This window comes from Ctenopharyngodon idella, chromosome 8 (assembly GCF_019924925.1).
Source record: "Ctenopharyngodon idella isolate HZGC_01 chromosome 8, HZGC01, whole genome shotgun sequence".
NCBI lineage: Eukaryota > Metazoa > Chordata > Actinopteri > Cypriniformes > Xenocyprididae > Ctenopharyngodon > Ctenopharyngodon idella.
In genome coordinates, this window is record NC_067227.1 from 32,307,496 (window position 1) to 32,322,944 (window position 15,449).

At 37.2% G+C, this 15,449-nt stretch overlaps 1 long non-coding RNA gene across 1 annotated transcript; it reads right to left on the minus strand.

The window, feature by feature from the left end:
- Positions 1 to 7,497: 7,497 nt before the first annotated feature.
- Positions 7,498 to 13,621, minus strand: LOC127517670 (uncharacterized). Its single transcript, XR_007931344.1, has 3 exons — positions 13,293 to 13,621; positions 10,874 to 11,022; positions 7,498 to 7,886 (listed from the first exon to the last, which is right to left on the minus strand). It is a non-coding gene; the product is annotated as an uncharacterized LOC127517670 (long non-coding RNA).
- Positions 13,622 to 15,449: the final 1,828 nt, after the last annotated feature.

A 15,449-nucleotide genomic window follows, 5' to 3' on the forward strand; every position in this document is an offset into this window, starting at 1 on the left:
CGCTGGGGGCAAAATAAGGTGGATATTTGAGGAAAAAAATGGTTTTTGAAGATGAAAGTCCAAATGGAGTCTTGAGAGAGAGCTGATGGAGTGTGTTGACCGCCTGAAAGTAGTCATGGTGAAACAAGCTTGGCTATTAGTGTCACTGGTGGCCTTGAAATGGCCAAACAAAATTATGGTTTGGGCGAGAGGTGGTTTGATTCGGATGCGCTTGGTCCATTATTTGTTGAAGAGCTAGAGCAGTGCTTTAAGGGAGTATTTGTGACTGTGAGCTCGGAAGGTTTTAAGATAAAGAAAGTTGGAAAGGGAGAAAAAGAGACACGTTTTAGCAGGTGGAATGTTGATATATCAGTGTGAGAATCTATAACATGCGTTCGTGTGCGAGAGAGAAAGATGGAGCATTAGTACCTGGAGGCATCTGTCAGGGTTCACATTCATTTCTATTGGCTGATGGTGGTGCTGAGCTCTTCACTAGCGACTATCAAGCTGTGAAAAAGGTGGAAAAACATGTCCTATGATTAAACATTTGCAGTTATTCTTGCAAAAGTTGAGTGCATCAGAATACGTGACTTTTTATTGGCCATATAGAACAATACAAGCTGAAGTCATGTGATCCACAACTACTGAACATGAATGCAAATACAATTGCATCAAAGCAAAAGCAAATACAAAAGAAAATTGAATGCTAAAGTTGACCTGTTAGTGGGTGGGATATATTAGGCAGCAAGTGAACATTTTGTCCTCAAAGTTGATGTGTTAGAAGCAGGAAAAATGGGCAAGCGTAAGGATTTGAGTGAGTTTGACAAGGACCAAATTGTGATGGCTAGACGACTGGGTCAGAGCATCTCCAAAACTGCAGCTCTTGTGGGGTGTTCCCGGTCTGCAGTGGTCAGTATCTATCAAAAGTGGCTCCAAGGAAGGAACGGTGATGAACCGGTGACAGGGTCATGGGCGGTCAAGGCTCATTGAAGGCTGGCCCGTGTGTTCTGATCCAACAGACGAGCTACTGTAGCTCAAATTGCTCAAGAAGTTAATGCTGGTTCTGATAGAAAGGTGTCAGAATACACAGTGCATCACAGTTTGTTGCGTATGGAGCTGCATAGCGCAGACCAGTCAGGGTGCCCATGCTGACCCCTGTCCACCGCCGAAAGCACCAACAGTGGGCACGTGAGCATCAGAACTGGACCACGGAGCAATGGAAGAAGGTGGCCTGGTCTGATGAATCACGTTTTCTTTTACATTACATGGATGGCTGGGTGCGTCGCTTACCTTGGGAACACATGGCACCAGGATGCACTATGGGAAGAAGGCAAGCCAGCGGAGGCAGTGTGATGCTTTGGGCAATGTTCTGCTGGAAAACCTTGGGTCCTGCCATCCATGTGGATGTTACTTTGACACGTACCACCTACCTAAGCATTGTTGCAGACCATGTAGTCCCTTTCATGGAAACGGTATTCCCTGGTGTCTGTAGCCTCTTTCAGCAGGATAATGCGCCCTGACACAAAGCAAAAATGGTTCAGGAATGGTTTGAGGAGCACAACAACGAGTTTGAGGTGTTGACTTGGCCTCCAAATTCTCCAGATCTCAATCTAATCAAGCATCTGTGGGATGTGCTGAACAAACAAGTCCGATCCATGGAGGCTCCACCTCGCAACTTACAGGACTTAAATGATCTGCTGCTAACATCTTGATGTCAGATACCACAGCACACCTTCAGGGGTCTAGTGGAGTCCATGCCTCGACGGGTCAGGACTGTTTTGGCAGCAAAAGCGGGACCAACACAATATTAGGAAGGTGGTCATAATGTTATGCCTGATAGGTGTATATACAACACAAAGCAAAAAACAAAGCACCCCTCCTTGAAAACAAAGCACCAAAAACACAGAACAAGAACCATAAAATGGAGTCATTTTTATGAAATAAAATAATTTACAATCCAGTTAAGGAGCACACACAGAAAAACCCCCCTAAAAACATGATTAAACATTTGCAATTGGTATGTTCTTGCAAAAAATGATTGCATCAGAATACACAACTTTTTATTGGCCATCATCCAGTGGCTAACTGGACCCTGCTGTCCAGCCAAACCTTGACCCCTTGTGTAGGATCAGCTGAATTCTGAGATTGATGACTGGGCAGAAAGACACTGAAGGCCTTTGACCTTTGCCCTAATGACCGTCTTCCCTCAAGACTTGACTCAACTCTGGCCCATAAGCACACGAGCTCAGCAGAATCATCTCCCGTCTCACTGGATCTGGCGCTCAGCAGTGTTTGTGCTGTCAGCAAATCCCTGAGGTTATGGAAATCCACCTTAATACATTCAATTTATTTAAATATACTACATTCCACAATGTCAGGTCCAGTTGCAAATGTTTGTTGTACCACTTTGGAACAAATTACCGCTTTTTTTCATAAAGTTAGATAGAGACAGACAAACAGATAGATAGATAGATAGATAGACAGAGTGACAGACAGACAGACAGACAGACAGATAGATAGATAGATAGATAGATAGATAGACAGATAGATAGATAGATAGGGTGACATAGATAGATAGATAGATAGATAGTCATTACTCTCTGATCATGGTAAGGTTTGTGTGCGACTTCTGCTATCAGATGAATCAGGACTGTTGGCGATCATCAACAAACTCACTGGATCCAGGGATGGATTATTCCACCAGCCACTTCCAGCTGACAGGCTCTTCCAGGCAGATACTCAAATCCCTTGGCGGAGGGAAGAGTCCTCGCTGGGTCTCCTAAAGCCTCCAAGAAGCTCACTGTTCATGTCCAGGTTTACAATCACACACAAGCGGGCCGTGACAACTGAAGCTACTGCCTGAAGATCAATGGAGCAGTGTGACTCAGATTAAGGCCTTCTCTCAAGACCATTTCTCTCGCCGTGGACGCACATGGATCAGCGTCGCCTTTGAAGTGGGTCTTTCAGACGAGGTGAAGCGATGTGGTTGAGGAAGTGATAAACGAGCTGATGAGAGGTAGAGTGGAGGAGAGGAGGGAACACGAGCATCAGCGACAGCTACTGGACTTCCGGGCAAGAGGAAACACTCGTAAATCACGTCACTGGAGCCGCTGACCTCCGGTCGGCACCAGAGGTGTAAAAGACATGCTCATCTTCTGTTCTTATACTCCAGCAGCACATCTGTACCCGGGAGACGGGAGGGATTTATCCTCATAGTTTTTCAACTGTTTTGAAAACACAACTAGTTGGTTTTGAGCCAACACACTGGTAGATATTACACGTGATTGTACATGAAATACAAGCTATTATGTTTCAGTTTCAGCTTATTTCTGGAGATTCTCTTATACGCAACTGAAGGCAGATTCACACCACGAGTGAAACAAATCATAGACAGATTCACACTGAGAGTGAAACAAAAACTGCACCTTGTTCATCCATGTGGTTTAAAGTAAAATAAAACTATTAAAAATAGTATGACATTGACTGATTTCACTTGTTTTAAATCCAAAACAACTCAGATTTCATTCACAAATTACAGCTACAAACTATTTTTTATTTCAAGTTATTAAAAAAAAATAAATGAAAAAGTTTGTCATTACTTACCCATCCAAAGTCATTCCAAATGCATATGCTGTATTTTTTTGTGACAAAGGAGAATTTTTAAAGAATCTTTATGTAACTTTTACATATAATACATGAATGAGTGAATGAATAAATAAATAAACAAACAAATGGATAACAAATAGATACGTAAAAAACTATAAATAGGTAAAAAAAGTAAAAACATATATAAATGAAACACTAATAATTTGATAAAAAATAATTAATAAATAAAATAACCACCCAGATAAATTAAAAACAAATAAAGTAAATGCAAAAAAGGTATGTATGTATGTATGTATGTATATATATATATATATATATATATATATATATATACACTCAAAAAAAAAAAGCCTTTTTTTAAGATTTACACAATTTAATAGTAAAATTCCATTAAATGGAGTTGAATAATCCTTACGTATTTTAATTAAATTGATTAAGGATTGTTCAATTATTCAATTAAAATACGTAAGGTTTATTTAATTCAATTTGATGATATTTGTATATGAAATTGGATATCAGCATATTAGAATGATTTCTGAAGGATCATGTGACACTGAAGACGAGTAATGATGCTGAAAATTCAGCTTTGATCACTGGAATAAATTACAGTTTACAATATATTCACATAGAAAACAGCTATTTTAAATTGCAGTAATATTTCACTGTTTTTATTGTATTTTTGATCAAATAAACAGCCTTGGTGAGTAGAAGAGACTTGCTGTAATGTGCTAATTATGTAAAGTGAAGAAGCTTTGTACTGTGTGAATGAACTGGCACAGGTATAAAACAGGAAGTAATGAATTAATTTCTCTAAATTTGTATACAAATGTCGTGGTCATCTCAGCATGAAAACATCAAAACAGACACTTGACAAAAGCTATGTTCCTCTCTCAACTCTGTCCTGGACATCACATCCGCTTCTGCGTCTGTGTCCTTGTCCGCATCTCTGCAGCTCATCCACCTCTTTCCCGCCAGACACGGCAGGAGAAAAAAAAAAACGTTTGGGGCAAAAAAGAGAGAAATAATTGGATTCCCAGCTTCCACCTCCTCCTTCCCCCACGCGTCGGACACCCCTAATTAACAACAGGGAGAGTCAGAGAAAGCCTGAGAAAAAATCTGCTGTTTGGATTGAAAAAAAAAAATGACCGGCAACATATTGTCTCCTTCACGTCCACACGGGCTAATAACAGCTAGTGGCTGGTGCACGAGAACGAGAAGGCGTCAAAACCTGGCAAAGTCACTCATTCATAAAATCTCAATGTGTGACTATAGCTCTAATTACAACCCACGTCGGCCTCAATTAGACCACAGCTTTTCTCTCCGCGTTAACTCTTAATTAATGTATCGCCGGTTAATTACAGGTTTTGCGAGTGGGGCTCTGTCAGGCGCTCGCTGGTTTTCTCAGCGGGAGGTTTGGGGAGGGGGGGGATTTCTTTACATCAGCTCCGTTCCAAAACCGAACGAGCTGCCTTGCTGCCTAGGCCTACATAGATAGCTGCCTTCAAACTCAAATGGAACTTCATAAATGAGTGATCCGAACTCCAGAAGTCACTCAAACAGCAGTGCTTATGGAAAGACTCGACTCACAACTGATTCCAATTCTCTGAAAACACTTAGAAAACGTACTGAACAAACTGTAAAATAATGTCTACACTGTAAAAATTGCCAGGAATTTACAGGATTAAAGAGTGTTATTTTACAATAAATTAATGTAGTCAGAAATTTACAGTGAAATTAATGCATGCTGAGTCATTTTCTTACGGATTACTGTAAATCAACAGCAAAATGATGCTGACATCACAGTAATTTACTGCTGAAATCACATTATAAAGTTGTCTTTATCCATGCCACTGTAAGAAATTATATTGTCAGTACTGTAATTGTTTTGAAGTCACCATTATGGTGATCGGTGTTCCATTTGCTTGGGATCTTGTATATTCATATTCAAATTTCTGATCTAGCCAAGTCAGAAGTGTGACAAATGACAACATTTGTTAAAACAATAACAAGCTAGAATATAAAATAAGCTAACTGGCTGATTTTAAGTTAGTCAAACGATACTATTATTATTATTATTTCAGCAAAATGATTTGTAGATGGATATTTCATAATAGTAAAGCAGCTGCTGAGATTTATCTTTGAAAGGTATGACATCATCTTGCACCACAAGATTTTTTTGCTACCATCACCTAATGATGCATTATGATGACATACAAAACACAACAATAGACACACAACAAATAATAATAATAATAAAATTCTGAACGTTACGAAATAAACAACAACACAAACTGCTAAAAGTGAACCAAAAATAAGTTCAGCAGCACAGATAAAACCAACAAGAATCAAGAAACTCCACAACATAATATATTCATGCCGCACTGCATGCTGGGTACCTTCATAGTATATATGCACTGTAGATATACAGCATGATATTGTAGATTTTACAAGAAATTTCCAAGAGTGCAGTTAGATAAACGAACAGTAAAATTAATTAAATGAAATGAGTTCGTTTCACTCAACAATAATGAAAGTTCATTGTACTTAATAGAAAAAAGTTGCGTAAACTCAAAATTTGATTGTAGTAAGCTGAACTTAATATGATTGAGTTGCAGCAGATTTCTAGTTCACAGCATGCTTTGTGTCAGAATGTATAAGAAAAATAAATGTTGAAATTAAGTGTTATTTTGTGTGTTTTTGCCCAGGATTAACATAGAGAGACATAAGTCAGTGTTTAATGTTGTGTTATGTTGGGATTTACAGGGGATTCTGTTATGTTATTAACCATTGTGGTGAAGAGTAGAGTCTGTGGTTATGTTGAGGATGGGCTGCAAAACTTAAGACCACATATACTGTATGTTGTTTGATTATATACATGCAAGTATATAATCACATTCCCTTTGATAGTTATAATAGCATTATAGTGTTATTTACTATCTAACATTTAACCAAGATCTGAATGTGATGTTTATGTAAATTAATTTGTTATTGATGTTTATTAAATTGTTACCTGAATTCAAATTGAATGAGTGGAATAAACTTAAAATCTTTAAGTTGAGTGTACTCTAATGACTGACTAAGCCAACACTAAAATATAAGTGAATTTATCTTAATATATATGAATTTACAGTACTCATACTTATTGGTTTTAAAACTTAAATGGTTTAAGGCAATCAATTTCCTCAAATGGTTTAAGTTACCATAACTTACCGGGTTTTACAATGTACTGTGGAATTACTGTGAAAGTCATGCAATTATTAACCTGGAATATACTGTAATTTCACACAAAAATTTTTAACAATGTATGCATCCAACAAAGATGGTTTCAGAAGCTAGACTTTTAAGTCATTGTATATTTGAACAGAGCTGATATTTGCATATTTTGCAACAAAGCATTTCCTGTTTTGTCTTACATAGATGTTTCTTCAACCATGGCCACTTTAGATGGAATGAATTAATAATAATAAAAATAATAAGTTTTGTTTTACCACAAATCATGTATTTTGTTGTCATTTTATGCAGGAAATGGCATGTAAAACATTTTTGGACTAAAATGTCTGACTCTTTTGTCCTGCTAAGGATATTTGCATAATTTTACAAAATTACAGTTTAAGTAAAGATTTCATTTTCATAATATATTTAATGTTTATTTTACTGTTTATGTTTTTATGTTTGTTCATCTAATCATATATTTAAAAACAAAATTAATATTTTAAGATTTTAAGATTTTAATTTAAATGTTGTGTCTGGGACAAGGGTAAAACAATAAAAAAAAATTTTTTGTATGTAACAAAGTATTTGAAAAATAGAAAAAAATGAAGGAGAAAAAGGAAGGAAAAAATATAAGCTAAAAAAAAATAGGAATACATTTTTGAAACACAAAAATGCTTGAAGAAACACTCATACATGGAGTAAAATCTTTTGTTTTTATTTAAAACGGATTAATCTGATTAGTTTATCAACATATCTCAGTATAGAATGAAATAAAATTTCACTATAATGACATTTCTCACAACTAGTCTGCCATATCAGAGATATTTTTTCCTGGACCTTGTCACAATGCATTCTGGGATTGCCTCCTCTGCAAAGCATACATGCAGTCCTGCCTTATAAATGTGCTGAAACCAGGCGTCTTGCATTGTAGACAGGCATTTAACACAGTGTTTATTTCCCTAATGCAACCAGGCACTTCTTGTTCAGTCTTACACGTTTCATGTCTCTGTGTCTCTTTCAGGGTGTCTTCCATTGTCTTCCCCAGTTCTTGGAAGCGGCGACGTGGACCAGGCACCATTTTACAGCTCCTGGAAAAGAGAGAGGGGTCGAGAACAAGAGATCAAGAGAAGCGCAGGAGACATCAATAAGAGAACCAGGGAGAAAGAGGTGGGAGATGGCGAGTGAAAGCGAGGGAACGAGCGAAAGAGGAGAACAAAGCTCGTGTGAAAGAGAGCAAGAGTGAGAGAGGAGGTGAGAGGGAGACGTTTGTAAGTGTGTTCGCGTCGAGAGAGAGGGAGAGAAGTGACATCCAGAAAAAGGAGGAGAAACTCAAGAGAAGAATGAGAGCGCTTTCTCCCGCTGTCCCTGCGCGACAGGTCCCGCTCGCCTTTCCATGTGTTAATTACACATGTAAGGCCTATTATAACCCTGCAAGGACACCCGCTGACTGGGAAAATGAAGGCGGCGTACTCGAGCGCGCCAGACTAAAGATAATAGTTTCCCTCCTGCATTTTCACAGGCCGCGGTAACTAACTCTGGAGACGGAGGCGAGTCGGGGAACACGGTTAGCATGGAAATGTTCTCTATAACTACCTAAGAAAGTGTGTCGAGCAGAGCCTGGTGTTTCATTTAAGGCGTCGGCCTGTTACCGAAACGTGTGATCGGACTGGAAGGCAGGCGGCTGTGATATTAGGAGTTTAAAGGAGCGATACACTCAGGGAAATCATTTCTTTGCTTTACTGTAAATGATGCATGCACACATTTTTGGAGATGCAACTATAGAACAATTGATTAAATCTTAATGGTTTAAATGGTTTAAATCTTAAAGGGTTAGTTCACCCAAAAATGAAAATAATGTAATTTATTACTCACCCTCATGCCGTTCCACACCCGTAAGACCTTCGTTGATCTTCGGAACACAAATTAAGATATTTTTGTTGAAATCCGATGGCTCAGTGAGGCCTGCATAGCCAGCAATGACATTTCCTCTCTCAAGATCCATTAATGTACTAAAAACATATTTAAATCAAACACTGCTTCATGAAGCTTCAGAGCGTTATGAATCAGCGTATCGAATCATGATTCGGATCGCGTGTCAAACTGCCAAACTGCTGAAATCACGTGACTTTGGTGCTCCGAACTGCGGATTCGATACGTTGATTTATAACGCTCCGAAGCTTCATGAAGCAGTGTTTTGAAATCGGCCATCACTAAATAAGTCGTTATTTTGTTTTTTTGGCGCACCAAAAATATTCTCGTCGCTTTATAATATTAATATTGAACCACTGTACTCACATGAACTGATTTAAATATGTCTTTAGTACATTAATGGATCTTGAGAGAGGAAATGTCATTGCTGGCTATGGAGGCCTCATTGAGTCATTGGATTCAAACAAAAATATCTTGATTTGCGTTCCGAAGATTAACGAAGGTCTTACGGGTGTGGAACGGCATGAGGGTGAGTAATAAATGACATTATTTTCATTTTTGGGTGAACTAACCCTTTAATCTTAATGAGAAGACTTTAAGAAGCAACTAGTTCTGCACAGACAAGCAAGACTCACATTATCAGCAAAGTCTAATATTTATCATTTTAAATATTTTAATATTTATAAAATTGTCAAAAAAAATCATAATACTGTGATAGTTTTAACTTTACAATAATGTTTCATTTGTTAACATTAGTTAACTACATCAGTTAACTGGCCTAATCGTGGTAGTCGTGGCCTAATGGATAGAGAGTCGGACTTGTAACCAAAGGTCATGGGTTCGAGTCTCAGGTCTGGCAGGGATTGTCGTTGAGGGGAGTGAATGTCTAGCACTCTCTCCACCCTCAATACCACGACTGGGGTGAGACCCTTGAGCAAGGCACTGTACCCCCAACTGCTCCCTGGGCGCCGCAGCATTGGCTGCTTACTGCTCCGGGTGTGTGTTCACGGTGTGTGTGTGTTCACTGCTGTGTGTGTGCACTTGGATGGGTTAAATGCAGAGCACAAATTCTGAGTATGGGTCACCATACTTGGCCACATGTCACTTCACTTAACATGAATACATCTATACGTTAATAAAATAAACAAAATAATACATATTTTAAATAAAAAAATATTTAAATATTTATATAAAAGTCATAATATTAAAATAGTAACTACATATTTTTTAAAAATATTTATAAAATAGTCTAATAAAATGAAGTACAGAAAAGTATCATGATATTGACAGTTGTGGTAGTATTAACAATTATTAAAATAAAATAATAAAATTAAATGTATAAACAAATTTTAAAAAATAAAATAAAGTACAGGAATGTACTATGATATTGACAGTCATAGTAATATGTATTTATGATAAGTTAATAATATTGCTGTAAGTTAATAAAATAAACAAAATAATAATTAATACTTAAATGAAATAAAAAATGTATATTAATCATGTAAATATTTATATAAAAGTAAAAATAATAAAATAGTAATTATATAGTATTTTTAAAATATTTATAAAATAGTCTAATAAAATGAAGTACAGAAAAGTATCATCAGTATTATTAACAATAACATAATATTGCTGTAAGTTAATAAAATAAACAAAATAATTCATATTTTAAATAATAAAATATGAAAATTCTTTATAAATATTTTAATATTTATTCTATAGTAATAATAATAAAATATTAATAATAAAAAGAAGTACATAAAATACCATGATATTGACAAAGTCATAATTCTGTGATAGTATTTATGATTAACTTAATAATGCGATACGTTAACGAAAGGAACAAAATAATATTTTGAATAAAATAAAATGATCTTTTTGGATTAAACCCTTGTTCTGTACTTCATTTCATATTCATCATATTATGATGTTTTAGACATGATAATACCACAGTATTCTTTTAAGTACCATACTTACTACTAAGTATGTACTGTGTAAATGCCATGGTGCATTAATGTGGCATCATTTCGTACCAAAGTACCACAGTATTGATACCATCACCTTAGTTTTTAAGGGTTTACGTACAGCATAATACTTTTACATTAGTCAAATGAAATGCAGTGCTCTCGATGAAGTATGTACTTACTCTTTTCTGTTGTTCACACGAGGACACATGATGATCTGATCAACTTCCCTCACAGCAGGGCATGCTGGGATAGCACTCGGTCTACATCCTGCCCCGGGTCACACGTCTTCATAAATATTCATGACGGAAATTCACAGCTCGCTCTGTTTCTGCAGCAATCACAGGATTTAATTAATTAATTAATTTTTAAAAGAAATGATCGTGACTTTTTTAAAACTTTTTTTTAGAAATGCATTGTTAAGAACAACAATAAGAGCGATGAGCTTGTTTATCATACACATCAAACGCAGCCTCAACTCTTCTTAATGGCGAACCGTCAAGGACAAACAAAGCCTGAAATAAGAGCGCAGGGTTTAACTCAGTGTCTTTGTTTTTAAACAGCACAAGGCCATCTGAAAGCTCAGCATGACCGTGGGCTGATCTCATATTCTCCAGAGCTTCTCATCATAATGTCTGTTAATCTACACAGCTGCAGGGTTCGCAATTGACCTCCTTTTGTGTTTGACGGCAGAAAACGCTGCATATTCCATCACTTGCTGAAGCTTTGATGAGTTTGGTGCAGTTACATCTGAGTACACAAGAAGAGGCCGATGCTGATATCAGATCTACTGCATGGAGCTAGAAGATTGAGGAGATTCATTCAGGCCAAAAGACATCGTGCCTGGCCATGAAATGCTGATGCAAACCTGTATGCTTTCATTTTTTCCTTACGCTGCATCTTATACAACAACAGTTCATCACAAACCTGGCTGTTAGTATCTAAAAATAAAAAAAAATTAAAAAAAACACCATAAAGCTTATGACTAAAATTAAATAATAAAATAAAAGTTAAATAATAAATAAATAAAACCCTTTTTCTTCAGTTCTTCATCTATAGATGTTCCCAAACATACATGCGTTCCTGTACTTTATTTTACTTTAGGTTCATTTTGTGTAAGCAATACAGTCATTTTTAAACAATAGTTGAGTTAAATAAAACTACCCAGCAGACTGGGCAAACATTTAACCCAACAACTGTGTTAAAACAACCCAATCGCTGGGTTAAAGCAACCCATTCGCTGGATTAAAGCAACCCATTCGCTGGATTAAAACAACCCATTCGCTGGGTTAAAACAACCCAATCGCTGGATTAAAACAACCCATTCACTGGGTTAAAGCAGCCCATTCGCTGGATTAAAATAAAACAACCCATTTGCTGGGTTAAAGCAACCCAATCGCTGGATTAAAGCAACCCAATCGCTGGATTAAAACAACCCATTCGCTGGATTAAAACATCCCATTCGCTGGATTAAAACAACCCATTCGCTGGGTTAAAACAACCCATTCGCTGGGTTAAAGCAGCCCATTCGCTGGATTAAAATAAAACAACCCATTTGCTGGGTTAAAGCAACCCAATCGCTGGATTAAAGCAACCCAATCGCTGGATTAAAACAACCCATTCGCTGGGTTAAAGCAACCCAATCCCTGGATTAAAACAACCCATTCGCTGGGTTAAAACAAGCCAATCGCTGAGTTAAAACAACCCAATCGCTGGGTTAAAGCAACCCATTCGCTGAATTAAAACAAGCCATTCACTGGGTTAAAACAAGCCAATCTCTGAGTTAAAACAACCCAATCGCTGGGTTAAAGCAACCCAATCGCTGGATTAAAACAACCCATTCGATGAATTAAAACAACCCATTCGCTGGATTAAAACAATCCATTCGCTGGGTTAAAACAAGCCATTCGCTGGGTTAAAACAACCCATTCGCTTGGTTAAAACAAGCCATTCGCTGGGTTAAAGCAACCCATTGGCTGAGTTAAAACAACCCAATCGCTGGGTTTGTCCATTTTCAACCCAACTTGGGTTGTTTTTAACCCAGTATTTTTTAGAGTGTAGAGGTTCGGACCTCATGAGGGTGAGTAAATAATAACTGAATGTTCATCGTTCTTTTAAAATGTCCCTTTCAGCCTAAACTGATGCATTCACATCCCGAAATCCCATTAAACTGCACTTAGCTTGGGGACAGATGTTTTTTTTTCCTCTGGCCAGCGGTTGGGGAAGTTCACGAGCAGGGCAGATCTCGGCCAATCGTGCTCAGGAGAGACAGTCTGCGAGATTGGCCGGTTCCTGTCGAGCTCGCTCGATTAGTGCTGTCAGCCCCACAGCCAAGCTGTTTCTAATGAGACGTGCAGACAGAGAGATGTCGCGTCCACGGGTGGCCCTCTCACTCGAAAATGAGACTGGTCGACACGTACGGGTGACAGGGAAGGTGGGAAAGGTGACAGAGGAAGGGGGTGGATGTCACGGGGGGCGGAGGGGCGAGACGGGTCAGCCAAGGGCTGCCAGAAACATGAGTTGAGTGACAGGTGAAGGCGGGTGAAGAGATGTCAGGGAGCCATCGCGCCTGCCATCCAAGGGACATGAGTGGATAATTACATGGTCAGTGATGTTGCTCGGCCTCTCCAGCCTCTTTATTTTCTGGCTCCTTCTCGCACGGGTGAACACGAGGCCTGTGAAAGAGAATAACATTGATTACCAAACAAAATAACACAACTAACATGTACACGTTGGTAAACCGTGCATGTGGCGACACTTCTGCATAATTATTTTACGTTGCTTGCGTGTTTCGTGACACTCTCAAGATGATATGTCCAGTGTGTGACGCTACGCTTAAAAAGAATTTGGTGTCGCAAGTAACACACTGAATTAAACGTGAAATTTTGAAGTTTAGAAAGACTGAAATAGTATTTTTTTTGTAAAATGCACTCCAATAATCTTTGTTTACAACACTTTTTTACAGTGTAGGATTACTTTGAAACAATTTTCACTCAGAAATTGTACACTTTAAAAATAAAATAAAATAAATAAATAAAAAATGTTGGGTTAAAAACAACCCAAGTTGAGTTGTAAATGGACAAACCCAGCAACTGGGTTGTTTTAACCCAGCGGTTGGGTTAAATGTTTGCCCAACCTGCTGAGTAGTTTTATTTAACTCAACTATTGATTAAAAATTACCGTATGGCTTGCTTAAAATGAACCCAAAGTTGAAAATTAACATTTATTAATAAGTTTAATGAATAATAATGAAACAATAAACCTTTATTAAATTGATTAATAATAAATGTTCACCTTTTGATTATTATTGTTGCCTCTAGTAATTATGTGTCTAATTTTTAATTTCCAACATATTTTGGGTTCATTTTAAGCCAGACATATAGTCATTTTTAAACAATAGTTGGGTTAAATAAAACTGCCCAGCAGGTTGGTCAGACATTTAACCCAACTGCTGGGTTTGTCCATTTTCAAGCCATGGGTTGTATAGAGCTGTTAATGTGACGAAAAAGTCAAAATGTATTAGTTTACAAATCATGCACTGTGGTAAAAGTGTTTTGAGGTCATAGTGTACTATTGTGCAAGAAACCACGCAAACATAAGTATTTGTTACAGGACAATCTAGCCCCGTAATCATAACTTGTGTGAAAAGGAAGAAAAGATGTTGGTGTTTTACTGCCACTAGTGTTCATTTCATCTGGAAACTGCAGTAAGTTGTATGAACTGGTACATTTTTGGAGTTTAAATGTAGAGGCATGTTTTTTTAATGAGCCTATTCTGGTAAATGTATATGACACTGGGTGATCGCACAATCAGCGGCAAAGCAGCGTTCTCCAACTTACATTTCACACTCTAATGCTTGAGATAGAATGAAATATCAGCCAGTCTGATTTTCACCTGGCAAGAATAAAAAGAGTGAAAAAACTGCCATACCAACAGAGCAGAATATCACAGAGAATCGGGCAAAACACTCTAACAAACACGGGCAAGCAAGCGAGAATTTTCTTCAGAGAATGTACTAAAATGTTTAAAAATGTCCAAAAAACATGGCAATATCATGCAGGTCTTTGGTACTTTATCCATAACTATAATACAATTCTGGGTTAAAAACAACCCAAGTTGGGTTGAAAATGGACAAACCCAGCGGTTTAGTTAAATGTTTGACCAACATGCTGGGCAGTTTTGTTTAACCCAACTATTGTGTAAAAATTACTATATGGCTGAATTAAAATGAACCCAAAATAGGTTGGAAATTAAAAATCAGACACATAATTACTAGAGGCAACAATAATAATCAAAAGGTAAACATTTATTAATATGCAATTCAAGATTTGCTTTACTTTTAATACCGACCTATGCTTTGTTAATGGATAATGCACAATTTCAGATGTTTATATGCAAATATTTATATGCAAATTTTAAATTCAGTATTTTTGTGTATTGTGCATTACATTATATTATGTGACCACCCCACATCAAGTTTGGGTCATAAAACTATTAAGTTATTTGTATATATTTTATTTATTATCTACATGTTTATTTCTATTTGTAATTATGTGCAGACTTAGGCACCTTAGATGCTTCACAACATTATGTTTTAAGATGATCATTTATATCTTTTTCTTTAGTGCACCAGTAAGAAATACCAATTTTAGATTTCCAAATCATCGAGTCAGTCTAGGATTACATGAAGAGACAGAAACAATGGAGACAGCCAGAATATATAGAAGAACTGCCTATGAAAAAGCTGTTTTAGAAGCA